General features: G+C 37.7%; 1 protein-coding gene and 1 long non-coding RNA gene across 2 annotated transcripts in view; one reads left to right on the forward strand and one right to left on the reverse strand.

The window, feature by feature from the left end:
- notchl (notch receptor, like) overlaps positions 1–17,455 on the forward strand; it is a 36,260-nt gene that overhangs the window by 12,198 nt on the left and 6,607 nt on the right. The gene's annotated exons all lie outside the window — the stretch shown is intronic.
- LOC133659892 (uncharacterized) lies at positions 974–17,455 on the reverse strand. Its single transcript, XR_009827740.1, has 3 exons — positions 17,412–17,455; positions 12,428–12,547; positions 974–2,269 (listed from the first exon to the last, which is right to left on the reverse strand). It is a non-coding gene; the product is annotated as an uncharacterized LOC133659892 (long non-coding RNA).

The following is a 17,455-nucleotide window of genomic DNA, read 5'->3' on the forward strand; positions in this document are numbered from 1 at the left end:
TGTCCGCAACGAAATAGTGTGTCTCCAAGAAGCTAACTCAGCACTTGTCTAACACAATTAATGTCATCATACAGTACAGGCCAAAAGTTTGGACACACCTTCTCATTTCAATGTGTTTTCTTTATTTTCATGACTATTTACATTGTAGATTGTCACTGAAGGCATCACAACTACGACACCTGTGAAGTGAAAACCCTTTCAGGTGACTACCTCTTAAAACTCATCGAGAGAATGCCAGGAGTGTGCAAAACAGTATACAGAGCAAACGGTGGCTATTTTGAAGAAACTAGAATATAAAACCTGTTTTCAGTTATTTCACCTTTTTTTGTTAAGTACATAACTCCTCATGTGTTCATTCATAGTTTTGATGTGACAATCTACAATGTAAATAGTCATGAAAATAAAGAAAACACATTGAATGAGAAGATGTGTCCAAACTTTTGGCCTGTACTGTATATCACATACAACAAACATAACATTAAGAAATGGGACATGAGGTCACGGTATGCGAACAACCAGAGGTGTGGACTCGAGTCACATGACTTGGACTCGAGTCAGACTCGAGTCATGAATTCGATGACTTTAGACTCGACTTGACAAAATGTAAAGAGACTTGCAACTCGACTTAGACTTTAACATCAATGACTTGTGACTTCACTTGGACTTTAGCCTTTTGACTTGACATGACTTGCTACTTTCCCCAAAACCCAAAGCTTAAAAAGTTATTTGGGAGCGCTCCGTATTTTTCATTTTCTACGTCTGTGTCTATCAGCGTGTGTGCTGCTTGTCAGTGTAGTGGATTGTCCGAAGCTTAAACAGGCAACAAAAGTAGTTTAGTACAACAAATTTATTTACCCATTATCAGAAGTGCAGGTTGAATTGAGTTGGCCGTGCAGACAGACCACATGTCACTCCGGAGCAAACAAGACACACACAAGCCAAAATCACTCTCGAGTTCCGGTCTTCTGCCATTTTTTATATGTCTTTTGTGCGTCATCGTTCCTTATCGAGTGCGTCAATGTCTTTTATCTTTTTCCTATCTGTTCCATAACAACTCGAATCTTTTAGACAGTCAACACATTCTGTAGACAGGTTGGCACGACTTAATATTCACTTTTGTCCCACAACTGGTCCATTCAATGGCACAAAATACAAGAGAATTGAAAATGAGCGGACATTCTTAAAAGACAAGAAATATAGGTCAAAAGGTCAGAAATTCTACTACATACCCGCCTTCCAGGGTCTCAAGACCCTGGACCAAAACAATTTCTGATATAGACCACTAACTTAAATCTCCACCGCAGATAGAGGCAAAAACCTCAATGTTTTTATACGAGGCAAAAATTCCGTCTATGACCCTCCTTCAGAGCGATCGCTGTTACCAGCCTGCAGTAAAACCATCTCACAGAACACAATTAGTGGCCTACCCTTTGATTTAGTAAAGGAATAACAAATACTTTGATCATGAACATAAATAGATGAATGTATATAGACTTATGACTGTAAGACATTTGCAAAAATATTTTTCCCGGCATTTGCAATGAATGTAGTTACCAATATTGTTAATTATCAATTGATTTTGAACACACAACTGAATTTCGTATGAGTCCATGTTCGATTAGAGCTCGTATAGATGGCTCGGTGGTGCCTCAGGCTGATGGCCTGCCGACACCTCGTTGGGCTTTCGGCTGCCCTGGTGAAGAAAGAGATCCACTCAAACAGTCTGTCTCTGTCTCTTCCTGGGGTGTGGTTCAGTCCATTGGGCAGACTGTGCAATGGCATGTCCGTGCTGGCCGAAATTAGGGAAAAGCTGAGAAAAAGTTGGAGCTGTGGGGGCTTTGGGGAAGGCTGGGGAAGAGTATGGGGCATGGGGCTTTGGTCCAGGCCCTCGGCTTGCTTCAGGGCCTCCTTCCACAGCTGCTGGAATCCCGACGGACACATATTGGCTGGCAACCTTAGTCGTTCTCGTCATCGCTGGCAAGGTGTTGTCTCTCCTCTCGGTTCCTTCCAGTCAGGTATCGGGTGTTGGTCCTGGATCGGCTTTGACCGTGCCCCTCTTAGCGAGTGCAAGGGAATCTGGAGTGGCTGCTTTCATCCTCAAATCTGCACAGAGGAACTGGCACACAAATTCTACATTTTGCAAACTTACCATTTTGGTCTCATGGTCTTTCCACCTTCCTAGGAAGCTGCTGGTCCTGAGAAGTGCTGATCTTGTGACTGAAGAAGATTAACCTGTTTTCTCAAAATAGGTGCCGTTGTTTGACCTAATCTTTTTGGGGAAACCATGTCGGGATATTAGATCATTCACAAAACATTTCATTACTGAATTGGCACCCTCCTTTGAGGTTGGGGTTGCTTCCGCCAACCACTGCAATTGTCAATCTAAATCATTACGTTCCTTTATCCTTGTACCGGATTGATCATATCGATTAAATAAAACCTCAACACGCTCAAACTTGACCCAATCCAAACTCACCTCCCCCCTCTGTCCCTCTCACAGGGACAGTGTTAGTCGTAGTAATAGTAGTAGTAGTATTAGTAGTTTCAGAAACATCCAAGAAAAAGAAAAGACAGCTGATAGTCAAGCGCAGCAAGAACAGAGGCGGAGGACAGGTCATGGTTGAGGTCATTGTTCGCTTTTGCAATAGTACTTTGATATTTTACAACACCTAGTGAATTATTGTGGCCTCAATAATTCACTAAATAGTTGTATTTAATTTAGTCTATCTATGATGGGACAATGCATAGAAACATTAAATTCAGAAACAGATATGTTCTGTACTAGATTATATCTAAATAGCTACTTTCCATCTGTAGTCCCTGGCTACCTAAATTAAGGGGATCCACAAATCAAGCAATAAAATTATGACACTAATTAATCATAATAAATATATACATTCATAATAATCAATAATTAATCAAAAATAATCATACTGTAGCATGTATTCAATTATAAGAAAAGTCACCAAATGCCCCTTCATGGACACATACTTACCATACAATACAACCACACCTTATTTACATCATCACACAAAGACCATACATGCTCTTGTTCACATCTGTCATCATTCGTAAAAACAACCAAGATTTTAACAGCCATACCTCACAATTTACAACAAAAATGCTCTCATAGATAAATATAATACTCATTAAATTGATGTGTCAACATAATGCCCCTCTTAGTGACCGTCTGAGCAGCCTTGATTGCTCCAAAGCCACTTTTTTAATTTCAAATTTTCTATTTCTTTTGTTATAACGTGGCAAAGGCTAATTGGTCTGTACATGTTCTGGTCTTCTTTATTTCCTGCTTTATGGATTTAATTATAGTAGCAGTTTCTCGACGTGGTAGGGAAAGTGTTTTCCGTTATTGATTTATTTATCAATCGTTGTTATACGAGCAATAATACAATCCTTATATGTTTTTAGGAAGATAGTGTCCAACCCATATATATATATATATCTCTAGATCGTGAGTCTGATAATGCAGTGAAGATTTTGTTTAACTTTGTTTCATTTGTTAATTCTAAAATTATTCCATCCTGAATAAATGACAATTATTTGCACTGATTTTGAGGCATTTTTTATTCAGGGTTTGTACAGACTGGATGAAATGTTCATTAAAATTATTACTTATGTCCAGACTGTCTGCGATAGTAGCGCCATTGATATTTAATGTTATAGTGTTGTTTCTTGTTTGCTCTCTTTCCGTAAGTTTGTATCTGGTTTTCCATAACTTTCTAATGTTCCCTTTTGCAACTTTGATTAATTCTAAGTGAAAGTCAGCCTAAGACTTCCGCATAAACATTGTAACTTTGTTCCTCCAAACTTTTAAAATCATACGATCTGTATTTAGACCTGTTATAATTGCTCTTATGAGAGCTGAGTCCTCATGTCTTTATTAGAATCCAAATTGTTTTATTAATCCAATGGTATTTTTATTTTAGCACTCTTCTTTCTGGTTTTGTATTCGTGTATTTACAGATGTTCTCTTTGCTTTTTGTCATCCAATTGTAATTCTAGTAGGGCTGCTTATCATTTGTATCATATAGAAGCCGTTTATAATATCCTTAAGTTTCTTTCTACGTGTTTTATTTAACCAGTCCAGATTAACGTCCTCCATGACGTTACTTCTTTCATACTATGCTGTTTGAGGATGTCTGAAAATGAATCAAGAAAAATGTCTTTAGCTGTGGTCGGTCGGTATACTACAATTACCTTTGCCTTATTTCTGAGAAAAATGTGATTTTAATTTCAACATACTCAAATTGATCTACTTTTAATGTTTTCCCTTTCATAAATCATAATTCCTCCCCCCTTTGTCACTCGATCTGTATTTTCTGAATTAATTAGAACGAAAGTTGTTGTGGGTTTTAACCATGTCTCTGATAGACAAGGTAATCCGGATTAGAGTCTGACAGTAACTGCTGTATTTGTTCAGTATGTTTCCTGTGGTAGAAAGTTTAATAATGCGGACACGTTTGTTACTGAATACTTTCTACAGACTTCTGTCTCTCTGCGACTTTGTGTATGTAATAAACAACTACAATCATTTGATATGCTTAAATTTGTTATTTTAGCTCAGCTGTTGTATATCTGCTAGCTCTTTGTAGCCTACAGTAGGAATGTCCAAATTGCAGCCAATAGCTTTGTTTTTAACAGACAACCGAAATAATTAAAAATGTGGTATTAGCGTATCGGTTCAATCAGCGGCAACTACGCCCTGTTTTATCATTTGACCTAAATTTTTGGTTTCGTAGGCAGGACAGAGGGAACAATGTGGGTCATTAGTTGTCCATCTTACACCATTCTAATTGTTGAAAGGATAGTTCACATGAGCGGCCATACCTTGAGTCCCACCATATATAAGAGTCAAAAGGCTCCTATTATGAGTCGTCTAATTGGTGATCATACACTTTGGCGGTTTGGGTGGCAGGGCACACGGACGCACCTCCGTCAGCCAGCGCTAGGACAGTTGGAGCAGTCCCCGTCTTCCATTCGTTCCTGGGAGGCGTCCCTAGTAGTTGTCAGCTGATGTCGTGCTGTCAGGCAACATCAGGAAGTTCCTTCTGTGCGGTATTGAATTGTCAGGGCACAGTTCGTAAGCAGGTCATTACAAGGTGTGTGCAGGTTGGCCACAAAGGAATGCTTCAAAGATTGTGTTGAACATTGTCCGTTGACACTTATGTCCAGCAGGGGTCTGTTTGTATCCTGCTGTTCGTCCTGCTGTCACACCTGTATTTTTTGTGAGCATGTTCTGGCTACACCTTGGAGCTTGTCTTGCTCAGAGAAGCTGGCAGTCCCCCGGCTGCATATCCTTTCCACCCTCGCTTGACCTAGCACAACCGTGGCTACCACCCAAGTCCGTCTGTATGGTTTTACGTTTTGTTGAGGTTTTTTCCTCCAGAATTTGGAACTCAAAACATGTACACTCATCGTTTTCATATCCTCTCGGTTAGTTCAATTTGCATATCACGTTTTTAAAATTACAGTCTTAACTATCCCATTAATTGCTAATCAAAAACCTTAATTCAAAGATTGTACGTACTACTTCATGCGTATTTAAGTACCCTTTTAATTCACTTAAAGATTATGTATAAGTTAATTTAAACTATCATTCGTCTATCAGTAGGCGCGAGCAAGCTGTCATGCTTGCACTCTGACCTCCCGCTGTGCGTGATACTCTCCAAAACAAAGGAATGTTTTTATTCACGTTTCTCCTTATCTTTCAGCTAAATCTTTTAATCTTTTAACTTTTAACGTCCGCACTGTGTTTATTTTTATTGTCTGCATTTTAATTTTGCTTTTATTTTCTTTCATTTCACTTTGTTGCATGAAAAACGCCACACACACAAAGCTGCCCTGCCTTGCCTTGCCTGTCTCCGACTGGTTATCCAACTTAGTCATAACAAACACACAAGGCCATGCTCTAAGCGCCATGCCTAATCACACTTCTCCTCTTTTTTTTTTTTTTTAACTTTACATATCGGCTCTTATTCTAATTATTAATGTAGGCTGTTATTTGTAATTATTATTCAACACTATTCACAGCAAACAGCTGTAAAGTTATAGTTATTCGCATTATACTCTCAAAATCTATAGCTAACCGAAAGCTGTTGAGATTTGGTTTGCCTACTTCATCTCAGTGGCCTAGTGGTTAGAGTGTCCGCCTTGAGATCGGCAGGTCGCAAGCCCAAAACCCCGGTCGAGTCATACCAAAGACTACAAAAAATTTGGGAGCCAAATCACCAAAAACGATTCCCCCACCTCACAGGGGCAATCACGGGGAATGGGCCAAATGCAGAGGACAAATTCCACCACACCCAGTGTGTGTGTGACAATCACTGGCACCCCAACTTTAATTCTAACTTTATTCTGTCATGCCATTATCCTCTTCTAGCTCAACATCCATAAGTATGGTGTACTGCAATGTCTAAATAAAACTATAAATTACTCCAAACTAAAATGTCAGGCTGCACTTTAAAGTTACTTTTATTAAATTAATTTCCAAACTAACCACCACCACAGCAGACATCTTCCTCAATCCTATCCCAATACTCCCATAAATTAGAAAGGTGTTTCACAACAGTGGTTAAGTAGTTATTTTAAGTTATAGATCTCAATATGTAGAAATTAATAAGACTAAATTTGCCCTAGTGTGTGAATGTTGTCTGTCTATCTATCTGTGTTGGCCCTGTGATGAGGTGGCGACCTGTCCAGGGTGCAAAGTCAAATTGTGAAACAAAAATTAAAGTAAAATCAAGTGGAAATTGACAGAGTATATGAACTACATTCTTGAGAATAGTAATTGATCATTAATATGTTGGAAGCCGCATATTGAACATATTAAAGAAAAATATCCAAATCCATTGCTATTCGGTATAAAGTTAAACACATGCTGAATAAGAAATGTCTGCACATGTTATATTATTCATTTATTTTTCCATATGTAATATTGTTTTGAAGTTTGGGGAAATGTTTATAGAAGAAATATAGACCCAATACTTAAAATTAAAAGGCTCATTTCAATATTACACAAAGCATTATTATTATGATAATATCAATCCATTTTTTAAGTCATAATGTGTTAAATGTTCAGATAATTTAATTTTAAAACAATGGCAATTATGTTTCCGAGTAAAGAACAACAGCCTTCCAGTTTGTATTCTTAGCTTATTTACATTATGAGGAGAAAACTATCATTTACGGGGGATATTGATTTTTTAAAATAGGTCAAGTAAAATAAAAATAAAAACACAAATGTATTTCAGTTTTAGGAGTTGAATGATGTACCATCCTCAGTGATGAGCTGAACACATGTAGTTTTTTGTTATGGTTTTGGAGACCCTTGAAAAGTAAAGTTTTCTCAACATTATAAAATATAGTAACAATTACTTTCATCTTTTAACGTTGATGTTCCAGGTAATTTAATGTTCAGTAATTGTATATCATAGGCCAGAGGTCGACAACCTTTACCACTCAAAGAGCCATTTTGGCAAGTTTCACAAATTAAAGAAAGTAATGGGAGCCACAAAAAAAAATTCAAAATGAAAAACTCCGCATACAAAGCTTAAATGCTGTGTGCTATGTTAACCAGGGGTCTCTGACACACGCACCGGCACGCATGATGTTAGTGCAGCCCGCGAGTTTTGAATAATTGATTGGCGCTTGATTTGAATATTTGATTGGCGCTTGATAGTGTCATACTTGCCAACCCTCTCATTTTTCCCGGGAGACTCCCGAATATCAGAGCATGATGGCACTACATTTGGCGCCCTCTACAGTCTGCCCCAACAGTGTACCTGCTCGACTACACCTACAATGCAGCTTCAGCTTGTTCACGTAAGCGACAGCAAGGCGTACTACCTCAGCTGCCACACATCTGGTACTGACGGTACCAATACCCAGAATCCCACGCAGCACTAACTCTTCCGTACTAGATCAGCAGCCACACATCTTACACTGACGGTACCAATACCCAGAATCCCATGCAGCACTAACTCTTCCGTACTAGTTCAGCAGCCACACATCTTATACTGACGGTACCAATACCCAGAACCCCATGCAGCACTAACTCTTCCGTACTAGGTCAGCAGCCACACATCTTACACTGACGGTACCAATACCCAGAATCCCATGCAGCCCTAACTCTTCCGCTCAACCAACGCACGGAGAGGGGGGGGGGGGTAGGGGGGGGTTGATGTGTGGGGGGATTTGGTGGTAGCGGGGGTGTATAATGTAGACCGGAAGAGTTAAGACTGCATGGGATTCTGGGTAATGGTTGTGTTGTGTTTATGTTGTGTTACGGTGGGATGTTCTCCAGAAATGTGTTTTTCATTCTTTTTTGGTGTGGGTTCACAGTGTGGCGCATATTTGTAACGTAACAATGTTAAAGTCGTTTGATACGGCTACCGTCAGTGTAAGCTGTGTGGCTGATGAGTAAGTATGCTTTGCTGTCTCCTGTGTGTGCAAGTAATAACAACATGCAACATGTGACTGGACTGGCATGCAAATGTTATAGAGGACAATTACTGCAGTGACATTAGGGCACACCCTTTATCTAGTAATTAGAGTGTAAATAGGATTAAGTTTTCCCTGGGAGTTATCTATGAGAGACACTGAGATCCATAAATCTTCTGGGGAAATCGGGGGCGTCGGCATGTATGTAGCTGAGCCGCATCAGAGTGGTCAAGGAGCCGCATGCGGCTCCGGAGCCGCGGGTTGCCGACCCCTGTCATAGGCCAATATAAGCTTTGGCTTCCGCCTATTCTTTTTTCGGTCATTCTTTTTTGTTTTCTGTGTGTAAATGTGTATGATTGTTAATATGTCTAATTTACTGTTAAACTGCTCACACAAATTGGTTGATGGTTGATTATATGACCAAAATAAACCTATTTCATCTATTCATTCATTATCTATCGCACTCATAGTTTTATTCCATTTTGCATGTAATTATTCCTATTGATTTCTTCCCCTTTCACTCAAAAAACTAAACAAACAAACAATTAAACAAACTTGCAGCTAACCACAATCAACAGCATACCATTTACGAATACCTTCATTTGTCACTTTCTCATCTTTTCTTCACTTTCGTTTTCCTTTACAAACAACATCCTGTATCCATCTCTTCCTTACACTTCACACAATGTTTCTATTTTCTGTTCTCCTAGAAACCATTCACATAACGTAAGGTTATAAACATCCTTTTCCCATATTTTCTCAAACCATCCTCTTCACCCTCATTCTGTTTTTTCACCTGCTCTCTCTTCCTCTCTCTCTCACTTTCTCTCCTTCTCTCACAATACAAACACAATAATCCAAAATAATCAGTCTTATAAAATAATTTTAGCTTTAGATATGATTTAGGGCAGTGGTTTTCAACCTTTTTTCCCAGTAAAATAAAGAAATAAAATACAGCATAATGTCATTATTTTCTGATTTATTAAATTGTATAACAGTGCACCATATTGCTCATTTGTTGTGGTCTTACTTGACTTATTTGGACAAACAAAAAAAAATAAGAATAACTAAAACGTTTTAAAAATTAAACAAGTGATTAAATTATAATAAAGATTTCTATACATATAATCAATCATCAACCTTCTTTGGATATTGTAATAAAGATCCATCTGGGCTCGTAAACTTAATTCTAAATATTTATTTTGTTGAAGAATTATTCTTCTATAATTATATTTATAAAGGATTTTGAATTGTCGCTATTTTAAAATATTTCAAATCTCAGGTACCCCTTGGCATACCTTCAAGTACCTCCCTTTTTTGTCCGGGCGGAAACACCATACCCTCCTTTGAGAACTACTGGTTTAGCCTATAAAAAATCCTTTGTCTCATACATCATTACACTGCACAACTCCTCTTTGGGGGGGGGGCTAGGATGACAGGGAATGCAAAACAATAACAGTGCAATACTTTTTTATATCATGGTCGTTAATGCCTAGTTTCTCTTATTTTACTGTTCTATTTTTATTCTCCTTGTAATATTTTTCTATTCTGTTTCCATTTATACCCTTATTAGTTACTGTTTACTTTTTACTTCTTCTTCCTGAGGGAACTCTCCTGAAGGAATCAATAACGTTTTATCTGTCTATCTATCTATCTATTACTAACCCGAGCACAATTCATGACGTCATGCTCATCTTGCAGACAGTTATTTCCATTTAGTTTTATTCTCTATTTGTAATTCTACATGCACCAATGTCACATAGAAATTTGCTTTCTTTGTTATTTATTTACATTATTATTTCTGGTTTACTTGCTGTCTGTTTACTTAAGCTCTCATATTTTGGTCTGTCTTCCTTCTGATTAGAATTTGTTTAACGCTTCTCTACGTTTTGTTTTGACCATGGCGCTGAGTGGCTCTTATCTGTACTTCTTCAGACTCTATGTTTCACAGATGCCCTTAGATGTATTAGAATATAAATGTAACTTTTATTTTATTGTGTGTTTATTCCTAAAAAAAATTAAAATGTCAATGTATGATCAATTTATCTTTATCAAATTTAAATTCAATATTATTAATTTATTTGTTGTATAACTATTAATTCAAAGTTACAATGTGTCCTAATCTATGATGTTCGTGCGTGTGTGTTTGTCTCAACTTCCACACAGAAACTGGATGGATCAGATAAGCAACAAGGCTGTACCAAAAAAATATACTGGACATATAAATGAATGATGAATTAAACAATGTTTCAATGTCCCACAATCCGTATTTATTTATTGATATTTAAACGTGTAATTTTCCATATATCTATTATTTTACTGGACTTAGCAAGCACCTACTACTAGCACACTCTACAGACCGAGAATAACTGTTCAACCACACTTAGTAATGCCAAGCTAGATGCTAACTTAGCCTTACTATGCCTCAGTAAGCAAACTTTTGCTAACACAATGCTAACCTAGCTCAATGCTATGCTAACACAATGCTAACCTAACATTGTCACACCTCTTCGGCCCACGCCTCGTACAGCTGACACTCACACAGCCTCGCCACACGCACACACTCTTATCTCAAAATGTCTTCCAGCTGAGACTCCTTTTTTTCTTTTTCTTTTTTTTCTTTATATGCGTCACACAGTCACTCACACAGAGAATTTACCAGCACAGTTAAAAGTAAATGCAATAGACAACTATTTTTCTCATCCAGAAGCACAGCTGTATCATATCAGAACCTTAATAATAAGAACAACATTTATCATTCACTCTTAGATGGACAAATAGTCAAGTTTAAGGAGGGTATTCTGGGCTTCCCTGCTTAGGCTGCTGCCCCCGCGATCCAACCTCCGAGAGCGGAATAAGATAATTAAATGGATAAATCATTCACTCATATGTTTTCTGTACATAAACTTTGTCTACTTTCTCACACGCACACACATTTTAGACAATTTCCAGACTTTTACAGATAGCGGGGCTGTGAGAAAAAGCGTGAAGGGAGGTTGCGAGAGGGGGGGAAAGGAAGGGGGGGAATTAAACCAGATAAGAAACCAGGTGCTACACAAAAGTTATTAAAATACGCAGATATATATATATACATTTAAAAAACACACATTTTTATCCCACAAACCACTCCCCCCTGGTCCGGACCAATATAAACAACTAATGCACGCGTGCTTTTGTGGAATCGGCCGTCTCATTAACAAACACAGGTCCCATCATTACTCATACAACAGCGATTAACCCGTTCCAGCGGAGCAGCCCCTGGTTTTCCTTCCTGACCAACACGGATAACAGCCTAAGGCGCTGTAGAATCACCAGGAATCACCCCCCAATCCTACAGTACATCGTGTCTGGTCAGTCCATATAGTTTCACCAAGGCTCTACCATATGGAGCCCTTAACTCTATCCATCTATACTGCAGCAAATTTCCAAATTCGTGACAACTTGGCTCAGTTGATCTCCTTTACCGGAGTCACTGAACGATCACCTTATATCAGGCTTTTTACCCGGCTGCAGATATAGACAGATACGTAGGACCTTCATAGACGTCATAAATTTGTGTGGGTCAAATGTCACATCAGTTAGCCAACCTTGCCTTAAATTTCGCTGTGTCCAACTCCGGCTAACCTAATGTACTTGCAGAAAAAAGCGTCCTCTGCCAACAACGACAGAGGATGAAGAGGTTAAAAGAAATTTTTCGTCTCACATCGTCTATGCTTCTACACTCCAAACCACCAAAATTCTATCAACAATCCCCTTATGTTAAAAACAAGAAATCACAAGTTTTCAACAAACACACAGACAAATGATCACATATAAAACAACTCAATCCAACCATAATTTACCCCAGTCCAGGTTGTTTTTGGAGAACCTGACTAAACCTATCTTTTATCAAAAATAGATTCAGCAATTAGTCTTATCGATCCGGCTCTCTCCAGGCAGAAAATGTTTACACTTTAAGCAAAACGCTTACCTTGTTATGCGCGCGTGCAGCACACTGTCTGCCTGACAGAGATAGCGAGAGCGGCTGTCGACCTGTAGCTTCTAAACCATCCTGTTCGTGACGCCAATTTGTGTAGTGGATTGTCCGAAGCTTAAACAGGCAACAAAAGTAGTTTAGTACAACAAATTTATTTACCCATTATCAGAAGTGCAGGTTGAATTGAGTTGGCCGTGCAGACAGACCACATGTCACTCCGGAGCAAACAAGACACACACAAGCCAAAATCACTCTCGAGTTCCGGTCTTCTGCCATTTTTTATATGTCTTTTGTGCGTCATCATTCCTTATCGAGTGCGTCAATGTCTTTTATCTTTTTCCTATCTGTTCCATAACAACTCGAATCCTTTGGACAGTCAACACATTCTGTAGACAGGTTGGCACGACTTAATATTCACTTTTGTCTCACAACTGGTCCATTCAATGGCACAAAATACAAGAGAATTGAAAATGAGCGGACATTCTTAAAAGACAAGAAATATTGGTCAAAAGGTCAGAAATTCTACTACATCAGCTGGTGTGCTCAGTGCTGCTTGTCAGCTGGTGTGCTCAGTGCTGTCAGTACAAGAGCCAATCAAATTAGATCTACGTTGTTTTCATCCCACAGCTCTCATCCAATCAAATTGCAGGACAACCACCGAACATGAGTTGTCAAACCACGCGGCAGTGAGAAACAATTATGCCGAAGTTGGTTTCGTTCGGGTATAAAAACTACGACTTGGTCAACAAAAAACGAATTGCCGTATGCAAATCACGCAGTTCGAATATTACAGGCGGAGACGCAACAACTTCCAACTTCGTTCGACATTTGAAGTTGCACAAAGAAGGGTAAGTTTTGAATGTAAGCTAACGTTTATTGGCTAAGTAACATGACTTTTATTTGCTGTGTAGTTAAATCAGTGAGGCTGTAAACTCACTGCTGACGTTATAACCATAGACATCTTATAAGGGTACGCAGCATTGAGCGCTACTGCCTACTGGCGCAGACGAGACGCGGGGCCGCCATCTTGGAGTGGTGATCCGCTCCACTCAGTGCAATTCATTTGGCAGGAGCAATGAACTGTCAGCGCATTTAATTCATTTTACCTCACTGAATACCACTGATTTTCACGCGTTTTTTTTGTCATACGTGTAGCTATGATAACGGACACATGTTTTGGCGTTTTTATTATTCATAGTTTGCTTAACAGTAATATAATATTCTTATACGCTATAAGTGACCAGACGTCCGAGATCAAAACCTGGGAATATAATCCCAGAGAAAGGGTAAAAAAACGGTCAGCTATTTTTAAATTGAAGAAAAAATATGATTAGGTTATATATACATGCGTATATCCTACATAAACAATGTATGAATACATTAGATATCTATATATCTTAGGGACCTATAGACTGTAACTCTGTTGCTGCAGCAGCAGAGAGTTTATTCTGTCTTGACACTTTGTATTGATATTTTCTATTACATTCTTCCCTTAAATGATAATGTTTACAGTCATTGTTATATATGTATTTTTTATGTATGTCGCTTTGGATAAAAGCAAAATAAAAAATATATATAAACACCTGAAAGTCTTTATATCAGCTAAAACCACCAATCTGTTTCACTGGATTCAGAATAAAACTTACCCAACAATGTTAGTATTTGAATATTTTTACTTGAAGACTTATTCCTGGTTACAATTATACAGTTAAGAAATTATTGTCTTATACTTTGCCTAAAATGAGAATGCATCATAATCAGTGGCGGCTGGTGAATTTTGTTTTAGGTGGGGCTTAAAGTTTGTAAACCAAACCCCTGTAGGGGGGTCATCCTCCCCCAGAAGATTTCTTTGTGATTTTCACATACAAATATTGAAGATCTTTGCTCCTTCTCAACTCTGTGGTTATATTATTTTCATAAAATACAACCAATAGTATGTTAATGTTTGTTTTTGCAAATGTGTTTATTCTGTAAAGGAATGAGTTAAATGTTTAAAATTGTTTAAACTATTAAAATGACTGGTTAATAGTGCTATTATGAATTGCAATGTCAGCACTATTTTTTTTCCTGCAATTTCAAATGCACTTGTTTTAATAAATAAATACAGCGTTTTAAAAGCATACACAATCTGTGTAAAAATATTAGTCTGTGGTTAAAAGGACTTGAAAGGACTCGAAACTCAAAATGCAGGACTTGGGACTTGACTTGAGACTTTCTAGTCTTGACTTTGGACTTGACTCGGGACTTGCCTGTCTTGACTCGGGACTTGACTCGAGACTTGAGGGCAAAGACTTGAGACTTACTTGTGACTTGCAAAGCAATGACTTGGTCCCACCTCTGCGAACAACATTACACTCACATTGTAACAACAATAGCATGCTAGGTTAGCCTGTTCGCTAAAGAAATACAAAGCGATCAAACCTAATCTGTAAAAAAAAAAAAATCAGTCAGTCAGTTTCGTTGCCAAATTGTTACTGTAAAATTTAAATTTTAACATTGAATTACTTTAAATTGAAAAACAGTACCATTACTATTTTTACAGTTAAATCCTGGCGACTGAGCTGCCAGTTGTTTTTTACTGTAAAATCAATGGTTGTTGTTTTTACAGTGCATTGCTGTAAAACGTTGCCACTTTTATTATAACCGTGAAATTTACTGATTCTTTTTTTAAAAAGTGACTCCCATGTCGGTAGCTGACTGATGAATGGTTGTCACAGCATTTTTGAAAAAAGTTTTAAGATGTGCAGTCGTTAGTGATGTGCAGATCGATACTAGAATATAAATACCGCCGATACCAGAGCTTTATGCTCCAATATCGATCCTCAAATCAAAACAGCGATACTTTAGTTCAGGGGTATCCAAACCTTTTCCACCAAGGGCCGCATATTGAAAAGTCAAAGTATGCGGGCGCTATATTGATATTTTTTTATTGAAAGAAAATGCTAAAAACAGATATTGTGTAAGCTAAGTGTTATAAGTATATTATTATTAATTATTAGTTAGAAATTTCAGCTTTTTCACATTACATACCAATTTTTTTGCTCTTTTTTGTTACATTTTTCATCCTTTTTTTTCCATGTAAGAATAGAATAAACTATTAATAATATGATTGTATAACTGCATAACCTAGTGTTTAAAAAATTCTGCCTGTACGACAATATTAATGTTCAGCTACACATTAAACAGTGTTAATTAATGTTGTTGTAATTTTTCAAATTAATTCATAAGTGAGTATTACTTGATTTTTGATATCAAGTAATTAAACTTTGTTTGTATTTTAAGTATATATATATATATATATATATATATATGTATATATATATATATATAAATTTTTTGAGAGCTCCTAATTTTTTCGATCAGGCGTGTCTAAAGTTTTTCCACTAAGGGCCGCATACTGAAAAGTGGGGCCATTTTGACATTTTTTTGCATTTAAAAAAGAAAATTCTAAAAACATACATTTAAAATATATATTTAAAGACAAGCTTTATGTTATAGAAGACTAAGTATATTATTATTAATTATTAGTTTAAAAACATTACATTCCGATGTTTTGCTCTTTTTTCTTACATTTTACTGTTGTTGTTTTTTAGATAGATGTTATTATTTGAAAAAAAAAAACTTTGAAAATTTTAGCAGACACGTTAGGTACAGTATATTTGCACTAAGTATGGGTATCGGATAGGTATCGCCAATACCAGCCTGAGTTTTGCTTGGTATTGACTCCACTGGTGGAGAGCTGGTGTGCATCAAAGTTACAGGTTAAAAAAAGCATGAAATGAGTAAAGCGGAACTGCACTTTTTTTGGAATCTTATCTATCATTCATAATCTTAAAGTAAGACAAGAAAAAATATGTATTTTTTTATGCATTCTACATTACGAAGGTCCTGGGTTCCATCCTGCACTCAGGATCTTTCTGTTCTCCCCGTTACTGCGTGGGTTCCCTCCGGGTACTCCGGCTTCCTCCCACCTCCAAAGACATGCACCTGGGGATAGGCTGATTAGCAACACTAAATTGGCCCTAGTGTGTGAATGTGAGTGTGAATGTTGTCTGTCTATCTGTGTTGGCCCTGTGATGAGCTGGCGACTTGTCCAGGGTGTACCCCGCCTACCGCCCGAATGCAGCTGAGATAGGCTCCAGCGACCCCCCGCGACCCTGAAAGGGACAAGCGGTAGAAAATGGATGGATGGAATTCGTAAGTTAAAAAAAATCAGCTAACAATGGAGTCAATAGAAGTCGCTCTATTCCGCCAATTAAGGACTCTAAAAACCTCCAACAACATTTTATATACATGCTGTAAGTATATATGTAATGTAGTAGCAGACACAATCATAATAACATGTAATATTTACATATTTTTGCTAATTTTAAGCATACAGCGGCGTATTAATTTTATAGACACATCAAAACCTTCCCTTTTTCTTTAACAACAACACTGACTACAACTCATGCAGACTTCATGAGAGACAAGAAACTAAACAATCACTTACTGTACAACGTCTTCTCTCACTGGAAAGCCAACTGATGGGATGTTTATATCTTCCGGCTTAGACGAATAATTAATTCTAATCCTCGTAAAAGGGTTAAAAAAAAAGGTGGGTGCGCCTTTCCGTGTCTTTTCCGCCATCTCTCGGTCTAAGTTGACCAACTTCTCAGTTTACGGTCTTCTTCACACTGCATGTCAATTCCGATTTTTTTTTTGCACATATGCAACATGTATTGGGTTTTTTCACGTCAGTGTGAACAGTGCAATTCCGAATTTTTCATATCCGACCCACCCAGGCCTGTTTTGTATGTGGAAATAAATTGGATATATATACGATGCGTCCTCAACATGTTCAGGTCGCATTCAACCGATCGGAACGTCATCAAAAAGCCATTAGCGTCATAATTATTTGACAAAAAAGATAATTACAAAATAAATAGTTGACAACGGAGCAGAAAACAGGTGAAAATAAAATGTTTCAAGAACTCACGTGAAAGTTCCACCGCACCTGTCTCTGACTGCTCGCCCACAGAT

The sequence above is a fragment of the Entelurus aequoreus genome, linkage group LG11 (assembly GCF_033978785.1).
Source record: "Entelurus aequoreus isolate RoL-2023_Sb linkage group LG11, RoL_Eaeq_v1.1, whole genome shotgun sequence".
Taxonomy (NCBI): domain Eukaryota; kingdom Metazoa; phylum Chordata; class Actinopteri; order Syngnathiformes; family Syngnathidae; genus Entelurus; species Entelurus aequoreus.